Source organism: Lolium perenne, chromosome 5 (assembly GCF_019359855.2).
Source record: "Lolium perenne isolate Kyuss_39 chromosome 5, Kyuss_2.0, whole genome shotgun sequence".
Taxonomy (NCBI): Eukaryota; Viridiplantae; Streptophyta; class Magnoliopsida; order Poales; family Poaceae; genus Lolium; species Lolium perenne.
In genome coordinates, this window is record NC_067248.2 from 264,779,063 (window position 1) to 264,791,716 (window position 12,654).

Genomic DNA, 12,654 nt, shown 5'->3' on the forward strand with positions numbered 1-12,654 from the left:
ATCCTTGCCACGGGAGTGGCTGCTTTCTGCTTCGTCTTTGCCATGGCGGCTTGCAAGCCCTGCCATGTTGACACCAAAGGGGAACTCTGGCTCGCATATGGAGTGGCTGAGATCCACCATGTTGTAGCCAGGCAACGGACGTGTGTTTTCATTGAGCTTGATACCGTGCGAACGGATCTTCTCAAAGGAGCCGATGAGTTCGGTTTCAAAGATGGCCTTCAGCTCACCGTATTTCTTCTCGTGCTCCGCAGGGAGATCCTTGACGTCCGAAACCCACTGGCGGGCAGCGACGGGCAACACAGTAGAGCCGGGAACAACTAGGGCTGCGGCTGGCCCCAGTCCCTCAGAGCGACGGCCCGCAAAGCCTCCTGGTCACACGTCCGATGCTATCGCAAGGGCGTGCCACCTGACCTATACCTGGTCAGGAAGGTGTTGGATGATGCCTCGCTTAGTTTCCTGCATGGCATACACGTAAACATTAAATACGAGCCTCGATCGACTCTCAGGTTATCCTGTGAATCGGCTCAAAGAGCCGATCCACCCATGATTCGTACAAGGTGTCCGAATATATGGTGGTCCTGCTTGATCAAGATAAAGCTAATGAGATCTACGACGATTTAGGGTTTTCACCGCATAATCGGATCATCCTACTCACGATTGGGCCTCGCGCTCGCGCACGGTGACCGTAAGCCGATCCTAGACAGGGCCTAAAAACCAACACGAGGTTGATCCCCGGAACATCCTTTCTAGGGCTAGCAAACTTCACCCTACACGCCGCTGGATCCTCCAACCCTTTGTAGGGCCTAACTATTGCGGATGTTAAACTAATCCTTGCAGAACAAGGAGCAACCGTAACGGATCAGATCTACTAAACTATGATCAAGCGGGGTGCCGCCCCTACACCTAAGATAGGTGTAAGGGCGGCTAGATGCATGAGGGTTGCACTACGACAGCATATGATACGAAGAACAATGCAAACCCTAACACATCTAAGATAACTACGTTGCTCGCCATCAAAAAGGCTTCAGCACGAGCAACGCATGAACAACGTGGGTAGGCTTGTGCTGCCTAGATCGCAAGATGCGATCTAGGCAGCATGGTGCTTACCGGAGAAACCCTCGAGACGAAGGAGTTGGCGATGCGCCGAGATTTGTTTGTGTTGAACGTTGGTTGTTGTTTATTCCATAAACCCTAGATACATATATATAGTCCAAGGGACTTCCTAATTCAGGCGTGCACCTAACCGTGCACGGGTAAAACTCTAACTCCTAACCGACACGTAATCTAATATGTTACAGATACAAGGGCAAACTAGCCCAAACTTTGCATGTAAGGCCGATTCACGTATTTCTTCTATAAATATTCTTCAAGTCCATCTTGATCGCGGCCCACCTCTGACCTGGTCAAATTCCGGTGATAACACATACAAAGATCCAAATCATACAGAAGATCAAATACGTCCGAGTACGGACAAGATACAAATTGGACTAAGAGTCCTGAAGGTAACCAGTGGCGTCCATAACCCTGCCCAGGCCAAGCCGGAAGGGTAACCTTGCTAACGTCGTCTTCATCGAACATATCTTCATACCTGCCCGGTTATATCCCGTAGAAGCAGCAATAAGTACGGGTTCGTACTTAACAATACTTCAAGACGTATAAGCATTCGTCAACCAGTCGTCCTTTGTACTTGAGGCACGCAGGGGACTTAGAGGACGCAAGAGGAACGTCATAGGCAATATGGTGGTGTTAAGCGGCAGCGCGCAAGCACTAAAAACCTATGGAGACACTCTACAACATTCGTCTACCAGAGAAGGTGAGAGAGCGCACAACTAACAGTTCTATACTCTGCAAATATAACACAGCCGATGTGTTCCCCCTTCGCAAAGAGGTACTGGCAAAGGCACTCACACGGTTGTCAAGTTTTAACCATTTATTATTGAAGTTGTGCTAACTTACTACACAAGTTATTATGATTGAAACAACAAGTGTAAGTTGTCTATGGTCGAGTCATACAGCTCCAAGTCGTCCATAACCGCGGACACGGCTTATCGATAAGATTGTAACCCTGCAGGGGTGCCCAAATGTGCCCACACGCACGATCAACCCACTTACGACAGGTGGATATCACGACACGCACTCTCCTTCACGACAACAATGTCCAGGAAGCCACCTAACTAAGTTAACCCGTTTCGGAGCCCGATCGAAACTCCGATGCGGACCTAGCTGTTGCGAGAACGGCTAAGAGGATCAGAGCCCACTAGAGGATGACCTCTTAACAATGCGGACCGCACCTACGGACGTGCAAGAGACAACGAGGATACAAGGCACTCACGGCTTCCCCAAAGGTAACATCATATCATCTGACCACAAGAAACATGCTTGCACGCCCGGGAGAATCAAACAAACATTCAAACTAATTGTGGCCACTGGACAAAGCTGTAGATTCCGGCAGTGGTCGAGGGGAGACCCGGTAAGCATACCCACGTGTGGTTAGAGCGCTCAGTCTCGGAACAGATAACAAGAACTCGGGATCCTAAGATATTTAGGAAACACAAGTGAGCCGTCACAAAACGAGCAGCTGACCCACCGATGCCTCCGCTAAACAAATATCAACAACTAAAGTAACCATGATTCTTCCCAACATATAACCCGATAGGATAACAATAACGGTAACAAAATAAAACAGCACTAGCATGCACTACGACTCGCAAGGGCAGACACGATAACCAAACAATAGCTGTAGGAGGTGGTGGTGGCAATATGGGCTGCTTGAGGTAACAAGTGGAAGGGACACGTGACAAGAACGCAACTTAAGGATAGCATGAGGGAGAAGGCAAAATAAAATAGGTAAGCGACTCCTGCAGGGACAGGAGTATAGTGGAAATGCTTGCCTGTTAAAGCTTGTCGAGGGACATCCGGAGAACTTGTCGTATCTCACCACACCACTTCGCGATCCTATCCGGGAAGAAGCAAATGCTGGAACACACAAAGTATGCAAGTCTTACTACTACGGATAAAGAAGATCCAGCATGATCAAGATGGTATGCATGACATGGCAAAGATGATGCGATGCAATCTTATCCAAATTAATCGGAGTCGAAACCCCGGACAAACAATTATTAGGTTCGAATTATTTTACTACCCGCAAATTAAATGTTGATTAGCATGGCAACATATGGCATGGGTGAGCTACACAAATTAAACGGAGCGGAAAACCTTATCGGCAATTCCAAAATACTCCGCAAATTAGTTATTAGGTGCGATGCAAACTACCATGGCCCGACATGATGCGAGATTCAGATATGCATATGGATGACAGATTTAGATTTCTCACATTTTTATGATAAATTTACATATATAAAATATTGTATTGTAAGTTACAATTTAAACAATATAAAATAGACAAGATTTTCCAAAATAAAATAGAGACAGACATAGAGATGGTTAGAACTGGACACAGGAAGCTGAGAGGAGGGAACCGGCCTCGCAAGCCACAGATCTGATTAGCAAATCAGAGAACAAAAGGACACAGATTTGCACTGTACTGTATTTGATCTTGAGATCATCTTAGTACAGAACGAGGGTGAGAACCAACTGTTGTACTCTTTGTATGCTGATACAAAGCGCACTGTATATGAACAAATATGGCGTGAGTTTGCAGTGACAAAAGACAGATGAAACGTATGTTGTTTTGTAGCATTTGGAAATTGATCTCCACCTGCACAGATGGAATAGCGACAGCAGTACCACTGTGTGTTGATTTGGATGCGAGCGCCATCTGAAGCCAAGAAAACGGAAGGCTACAGGATAAATGAAAAACAAAACGAGGTGGTCTTCCATGGTGTTGGGGATTTGAGCCTGGGATCTCCTGCATATACGCGGACGAGTCACTCAAATTGGGCCAAGTAGGCGCGAGGTAAAAGGATCCAGTTCTGAACTTCTGAGCATGTTGTCCTGGGAACTGACGAAACAGGCTACTCGCGAAACAGGGAATAAAATTCCAGCGACGGGAACCAGAAGCGAGCGGAGGCGAACGACGGCGACCGGCACATGAAATTGACAGAGAGATGGAATCGGCCGGAGTGCTCACCAGGAGGATGCTGCTGGAGTCGTACTGGTTGGGGAAGGCTGGATTTGTTGACGCGGTGCAGAGCAAGGTCCGCGAACACGGACAGCGTTTCAGGAGGAAGACCTTGATGTCGACGAAGATTCCGAGCGGCTCCAGTCCTGGTTCTGCTGCGAGGGAGACGGCCTTGACGTGGTGGCTCCATTCCCGCACTCAGGCGGCGGAGAGGACGCCGGGAGGCAGCGGGAAGGAGAGGTTTCCTCGGCGGATTTTCTCGATGTTAACAGGATATTTAACTGAATTTGCAGACACCTCTTCTCTGCTCTCTGTTCTCGCTTGGAAGACGGGAAGAAACAAAGGGAGGACGGCGGCCGGCGGCGCAGATGAGGAGGAGGACTAGGGTTTGATGGATTTGTCTCGGTGGGGATTAAGAGGAGGGGAAAGCAGCTGGGTGGTGGTTGAGGATGACGTGAGTGAGAGCACTCACACATCTCGCATGAACTGGATGAGGAAGAGGCCAAAAAAAAGGATGTAGACTAGATTGAAGAGGAAAAGCCCGTCTAGTTTTTCTTCCAGAAAACTGATTTTTGCAAGGGGAAGATCAGATAGGGAATAAAGAAGAAAGAGAGACACAGAAGAAAGAGGTCAGGCCCCCTTTTTCAAACATTTTCCAAACTTGAATTAGATTTGAAACCATTTTGCAAACACTTATAAAATAACTTGTATTTTGTTTTTTTTTCTTTGAAATAGGAAGAAAGATGGGAGGATTTTATTAAACCATACGAGGGGAAGATATTGAAATAGGGTTATTTAAAATAATTTTCATTTTGTCAAAGCATGGATATGATATGATGCATGCATGTTGACGATGCACAAAAAGGGGAAGAACATACAAAATCTATTAGGGGTATTACCTTGGGCCGTTACAATCGACACCACTAACAAGGAATCTCGCCCCGAGATTCCACGTCCAGGTACGGGGGGGAGAGAGGTGAACTATCGGATCTTCTAGCGACGTGTCGACCTCCTCGACACCACTAACAAGAGTTCTTGCTCCATGCTGATCGGGCGACACCACTAACAAGAAGTCGTTGTTCCGCTGTTGATGATGCGCTTCCGTCGGATCCTTCGAAGACGGACCTAATAGGTGAGGGGCGAAGATCGTCCAACCCGCGTCGGAATCTAAGACTCGGAAGAATCCAGATAAGAGAGAAGACTCAAAACTCGCATAGATAAGAGGAGAAAGAATATAGGTAAGGAGAAAAATCAGAGGTAATCAGAACTATCCAACGAGTTTTAGAAAATAGGTTGGACTCTCTAAACTCAACGACCGTTGGCAAGGTTATCCTAAAGGCTGGACTAGTGGGGTACCGTCAACCTGATGCTCTGATACCAACTTGTGACGCCCCGGAACCGGTACCATGAGGATTCCAGCGATCCCGCCGAAATCCGCACGATATCGATTCAGAGACGCCCTCCGACACGACCTGTGCGACGAATCACACACGTGATGCCAGAGGAATTAACACGAGCGGTAACATTACAACAGGATTAAAATAGAGCCCACAAGATACATATATTACAACAACGACTCCAACGAGTCAAGATACAAATGGATACATACAAAGATCCAAATCATACAGAAGATCAAATACGTCCGAGTACGGACAAGATACAAATTGGACTAAGAGTCCTGAAGGTAACCAGTGGCGTCCATAACCCTGCCCAGGCCAAGCCGGAAGGGTAACCTTGCTAACGTCGTCTTCATCGAACATATCTTCATACCTGCCCGGTTATATCCCGTAGAAGCAGCAATAAGTACGGGTTCGTACTTAACAAGACTTCAAGACGTATAAGCATTCGTCAACCAGTCGTCCTTTGTACTTGAGGCACGCAGGGGACTTAGAGGACGCAAGAGGAACGTCATAGGCAATATGGTGGTGTTAAGCGGCAGCGCGCAAGCACTAAAAACCTATGGAGACACTCTACAACATTCGTCTACCAGAGAAGGTGAGAGAGCACACAACTAACAGTTCTATACTCTGCAAATATAACACAGCCGATGTGTTCCCCCTTCGCAAAGAGGTACTGGCAAAGGCACTCACACGGTTGTCAAGTTTTAACCATTTATTATTGAAGTTGTGCTAACTTACTACACAAGTTATTATGATTGAAACAACAAGTGTAAGTTGTCTATGGTCGAGTCATACAGCTCCAAGTCGTCCATAACCGCGGACACGGCTTATCGATAAGATTGTAACCCTGCAGGGGTGCCCAAATGTGCCCACACGCACGATCAACCCACTTACGACAGGTGGATATCACGACACGCACTCTCCTTCACGACAACAATGTCCAGGAAGCCACCTAACTAAGTTAACCCGTTTCGGAGCCCGATCGAAACTCCGATGCGGACCTAGCTGTTGCGAGAACGGCTAAGAGGATCAGAGCCCACTAGAGGATGACCTCTTAACAATGCGGACCGCACCTACGGACGTGCAAGAGACAACGAGGATACAAGGCACTCACGGCTTCCCCAAAGGTAACATCATATCATCTGACCACAAGAAACATGCTTGCACGCCCGGGAGAATCAAACAAACATTCAAACTAATTGTGGCCACTGGACAAAGCTGTAGATTCCGGCAGTGGTCGAGGGGAGACCCGGTAAGCATACCCACGTGTGGTTAGAGCGCTCAGTCTCGGAACAGATAACAAGAACTCGGGATCCTAAGATATTTAGGAAACACAAGTGAGCCGTCACAAAACGAGCAGCTGACCCACCGATGCCTCCGCTAAACAAATATCAACAACTAAAGTAACCATGATTCTTCCCAACATATAACCCGATAGGATAACAATAACGGTAACAAAATAAAACAGCACTAGCATACACTACGACTCGCAAGGGCAGACACGATAACCAAACAATAGCTGTAGGAGGTGGTGGTGGCAATATGGGCTGCTTGAGGTAACAAGTGGAAGGGACACGTGACAAGAACGCAACTTAAGGATAGCATGAGGGAGAAGGCAAAATAAAATAGGTAAGCGACTCCTGCAGGGACAGGAGTATAGTGGAAATGCTTGCCTGTTAAAGCTTGTCGAGGGACATCCGGAGAACTTGTCGTATCTCACCACACCACTTCGCGATCCTATCCGGGAAGAAGCAAATGCTAGAACACACAAAGTATGCAAGTCTTACTACTACGGATAAAGAAGATCCAGCATGATCAAGATGGTATGCATGACATGGCAAAGATGATGCGATGCAATCTTATCCAAATTAATCGGAGTCGAAACCCCGGACAAACAATTATTAGGTTCGAATTATTTTACTACCCGCAAATTAAATGTTGATTAGCATGGCAACATATGGCATGGGTGAGCTACACAAATTAAACGGAGCGGAAAACCTTATCGGCAATTCCAAAATACTCCGCAAATTAGTTATTAGGTGCGATGCAAACTACCATGGCCCGACATGATGCGAGATTCAGATATGCATATGGATGACAGATTTAGATTTCTCACATTTTTATGATAAATTTACATATATAAAATATTGTATTGTAAGTTACAATTTAAACAATATAAAATAGACAAGATTTTCCAAAATAAAATAGAGACAGACATAGAGATGGTTAGAACTGGACACAGGAAGCTGAGAGGAGGGAACCGGCCTCGCAAGCCACAGATCTGATTAGCAAATCAGAGAACAAAAGGACACAGATTTGCACTGTACTGTATTTGATCTTGAGATCATCTTAGTACAGAACGAGGGTGAGAACCAACTGTTGTACTCTTTGTATGCTGATACAAAGCGCACTGTATATGAACAAATATGGCGTGAGTTTGCAGTGACAAAAGACAGATGAAACGTATGTTGTTTTGTAGCATTTGGAAATTGATCTCCACCTGCACAGATGGAATAGCGACAGCAGTACCACTGTGTGTTGATTTGGATGCGAGCGCCATCTGAAGCCAAGAAAACGGAAGGCTACAGGATAAATGAAAAACAAAACGAGGTGGTCTTCCATGGTGTTGGGGATTTGAGCCTGGGATCTCCTGCATATACGCGGACGAGTCACTCAAATTGGGCCAAGTAGGCGCGAGGTAAAAGGATCCAGTTCTGAACTTCTGAGCATGTTGTCCTGGGAACTGACGAAACAGGCTACTCGCGAAACAGGGAATAAAATTCCAGCGACGGGAACCAGAAGCGAGCGGAGGCGAACGACGGCGACCGGCACATGAAATTGACAGAGAGATGGAATCGGCCGGAGTGCTCACCAGGAGGATGCTGCTGGAGTCGTACTGGTTGGGGAAGGCTGGATTTGTTGACGCGGTGCAGAGCAAGGTCCGCGAACACGGACAGCGTTTCAGGAGGAAGACCTTGATGTCGACGAAGATTCCGAGCGGCTCCAGTCCTGGTTCTGCTGCGAGGGAGACGGCCTTGAAGTGGTGGCTCCATTCCCGCACTCAGGCGGCGGAGAGGACGCCGGGAGGCAGCGGGAAGGAGAGGTTTCCTCGGCGGATTTTCTCGATGTTAACAGGATATTTAACTGAATTTGCAGACACCTCTTCTCTGCTCTCTGTTCTCGCTTGGAAGACGGGAAGAAACAAAGGGAGGACGGCGGCCGGCGGCGCAGATGAGGAGGAGGACTAGGGTTTGATGGATTTGTCTCGGTGGGGATTAAGAGGAGGGGAAAGCAGCTGGGTGGTGGTTGAGGATGACGTGAGTGAGAGCACTCACACATCTCGCATGAACTGGATGAGGAAGAGGCCAAAAAAAGGATGTAGACTAGATTGAAGAGGAAAAGCCCGTCTAGTTTTTCTTCCAGAAAACTGATTTTTGCAAGGGGAAGATCAGATAGGGAATAAAGAAGAAAGAGAGACACAGAAGAAAGAGGTCAGGCCCCCTTTTTCAAACATTTTCCAAACTTGAATTAGATTTGAAACCATTTTGCAAACACTTATAAAATAACTTGTATTTTGTTTTTTTTTTCTTTGAAATAGGAAGAAAGATGGGAGGATTTTATTAAACCATACGAGGGGAAGATATTGAAATAGGGTTATTTAAAATAATTTTCATTTTGTCAAAGCATGGATATGATATGATGCATGCATGTTGACGATGCACAAAAAGGGGAAGAACATACAAAATCTATTAGGGGTATTACCTTGGGCCGTTACAATCGACACCACTAACAAGGAATCTCGCCCCGAGATTCCATGTCCAGGTACGGGGGGGAGAGAGGTGAACTATCGGATCTTCTAGCGACGTGTCGACCTCCTCGACACCACTAACAAGAGTTCTTGCTCCATGCTGATCGGGCGACACCACTAACAAGAAGTCGTTGTTCCGCTGTTGATGATGCGCTTCCGTCGGATCCTTCGAAGACGGACCTAATAGGTGAGGGGCGAAGATCGTCCAACCCGCGTCGGAATCTAAGACTCGGAAGAATCCAGATAAGAGAGAAGACTCAACTCGCATAGATAAGAGGAGAAAGAATATAGGTAAGGAGAAAAATCAGAGGTAATCAGAACTATCCAACGAGTTTTAGAAAATAGGTTGGACTCTCTAAACTCAACGACCGTTGGCAAGGTTATCCTAAAGGCTGGACTAGTGGGGTACCGTCAACCTGATGCTCTGATACCAACTTGTGACGCCCCGGAACCGGTACCATGAGGATTCCAGCGATCCCGCCGAAATCCGCACGATATCGATTCAGAGACGCCCTCCGACACGACGTGTGCGACGAATCACACACGTGATGCCAGAGGAATTAACACGAGCGGTAACATTACAACAGGATTAAAATAGAGCCCACAAGATACATATATTACAACAACGACTCCAACGAGTCAAGATACAAATGGATACATACAAAGATCCAAATCATACAGAAGATCAAATACGTCCGAGTACGGACAAGATACAAATTGGACTAAGAGTCCTGAAGGTAACCAGTGGCGTCCATAACCCTGCCCAGGCCAAGCCGGAAGGGTAACCTTGCTAATGTCGTCTTCATCGAACATATCTTCATACCTGCCCGGTTATATCCCGTAGAAGCAGCAATAAGTACGGGTTCGTACTTAACAAGACTTCAAGACGTATAAGCATTCGTCAACCAGTCGTCCTTTGTACTTGAGGCACGCAGGGGACTTAGAGGACGCAAGAGGAACGTCATAGGCAATATGGTGGTGTTAAGCGGCAGCGCGCAAGCACTAAAAACCTATGGAGACACTCTACAACATTCGTCTACCAGAGAAGGTGAGAGAGCACACAACTAACAGTTCTATACTCTGCAAATATAACACAGCCGATGTGTTCCCCCTTCGCAAAGAGGTACTGGCAAAGGCACTCACACGGTTGTCAAGTTTTAACCATTTATTATTGAAGTTGTGCTAACTTACTACACAAGTTATTATGATTGAAACAACAAGTGTAAGTTGTCTATGGTCGAGTCATACAGCTCCAAGTCGTCCATAACCGCGGACACGGCTTATCGATAAGATTGTAACCCTGCAGGGGTGCCCAAATGTGCCCACACGCACGATCAACCCACTTACGACAGGTGGATATCACGACACGCACTCTCCTTCACGACAACAATGTCCAGGAAGCCACCTAACTAAGTTAACCCGTTTCGGAGCCCGATCGAAACTCCGATGTGGACCTAGCTGTTGCGAGAACGGCTAAGAGGATCAGAGCCCACTAGAGGATGACCTCTTAACAATGCGGACCGCACCTACGGACGTGCAAGAGACAACGAGGATACAAGGCACTCACGGCTTCCCCAAAGGTAACATCATATCATCTGACCACAAGAAACATGCTTGCACGCCCGGGAGAATCAAACAAACATTCAAACTAATTGTGGCCACTGGACAAAGCTGTAGATTCCGGCAGTGGTCGAGGGGAGACCCGGTAAGCATACCCACGTGTGGTTAGAGCGCTCAGTCTCGGAACAGATAACAAGAACTCGGGATCCTAAGATATTTAGGAAACACAAGTGAGCCGTCACAAAACGAGCAGCTGACCCACCGATGCCTCCGCTAAACAAATATCAACAACTAAAGTAACCATGATTCTTCCCAACATATAACCCGATAGGATAACAATAACGGTAACAAAATAAAACAGCACTAGCATGCACTACGACTCGCAAGGGCAGACACGATAACCAAACAATAGCTGTAGGAGGTGGTGGTGGCAATATGGGCTGCTTGAGGTAACAAGTGGAAGGGACACGTGACAAGAACGCAACTTAAGGATAGCATGAGGGAGAAGGCAAAATAAAATAGGTAAGCGACTCCTGCAGGGACAGGAGTATAGTGGAAATGCTTGCCTGTTAAAGCTTGTTGAGGGACATCCGGAGAACTTGTCGTATCTCACCACATCACTTCGCGATCCTATCCGGGAAGAAGCAAATGCTGGAACACACAAAGTATGCAAGTCTTACTACTACGGATAAAGAAGATCCAGTATGATCAAGATGGTATGCATGATATGGCAAAGATGATGCGATGCAATCTTATCCAAATTAATCGGAGTCGAAACCCCGGACAAATAATTATTAGGTTCGAATTATTTTACTACCCGCAAATTAAATGTTGATTAGCATGGCAACATATGGCATGGGTGAGCTACACAAATTAAACGGAGCGGAAAACCTTATCGGCAATTCCAAAATACTCCGCAAATTAGTTATTAGGTGCGATGCAAACTACCATGGCCCGACATGATGCGAGATTCAGATATGCATATGGATGACAGATTTAGATTTCTCACATTTTTATGATAAATTTACGTATATAAAATATTGTATTGTAAGTTACAATTTAAACAATATAAAATAGACAAGATTTTCCAAAATAAAATAGAGACAGACATAGAGATGGTTAGAACTGGACACAGGAAGCTGAGAGGAGGGAACCGGCCTCGCAAGCCACAGATCTGATTAGCAAATCAGAGAACAAAAGGACACAGATTTGCACTGTACTGTATTTGATCTTGAGATCATCTTAGTACAGAACGAGGGTGAGAACCAACTGTTGTACTCTTTGTATGCTGATACAAAGCGCACTGTATATGAACAAATATGGCGTGAGTTTGCAGTGACAAAAGACAGATGAAACGTATGTTGTTTTGTAGCATTTGGAAATTGATCTCCACCTGCACAGATGGAATAGCGACAGCAGTACCACTGTGTGTTGATTTGGATGCGAGCGCCATCTGAAGCCAAGAAAACGGAAGGCTACAGGATAAATGAAAAACAAAACGAGGTGGTATTCCATGGTGTTGGGGATTTGAGCCTGGGATCTCCTGCATATACGCGGACGAGTCACTCAAATTGGGCCAAGTAGGCGCGAGGTAAAAGGATCCAGTTCTGAACTTCTGAGCATGTTGTCCTGGGAACTGACGAAACAGGCTACTCCCGAAACAGGGAATAAAATTCCAGCGACGGGAACCAGAAGCGAGCGGAGGCGAACGACGGCGACCGGCACATGAAATTGACAGAGAGATGGAATCGGCCGGAGTGCTCACCAGGAGGATGCTGCTGGAGTCGTACTGGTTGGGGAAGGCT

General features: G+C 46.6%; 2 long non-coding RNA genes across 2 annotated transcripts; both read right to left on the minus strand.

Annotated features, from left to right (window-relative positions):
- Window positions 1-853: 853 nt before the first annotated feature.
- On the minus strand, window positions 854-4,582 carry LOC127321587 (uncharacterized). Its single transcript, XR_011745831.1, has 3 exons — window positions 4,091-4,582; window positions 2,892-2,976; window positions 854-1,588 (listed from the first exon to the last, which is right to left on the minus strand). It is a non-coding gene; the product is annotated as an uncharacterized lncRNA (long non-coding RNA).
- Window positions 4,583-5,625: 1,043 nt separating this feature from the next.
- LOC127321588 (uncharacterized) lies at window positions 5,626-8,845 on the minus strand. Its single transcript, XR_011745832.1, has 3 exons — window positions 8,354-8,845; window positions 7,155-7,239; window positions 5,626-5,851 (listed from the first exon to the last, which is right to left on the minus strand). It is a non-coding gene; the product is annotated as an uncharacterized lncRNA (long non-coding RNA).
- Window positions 8,846-12,654: the final 3,809 nt, after the last annotated feature.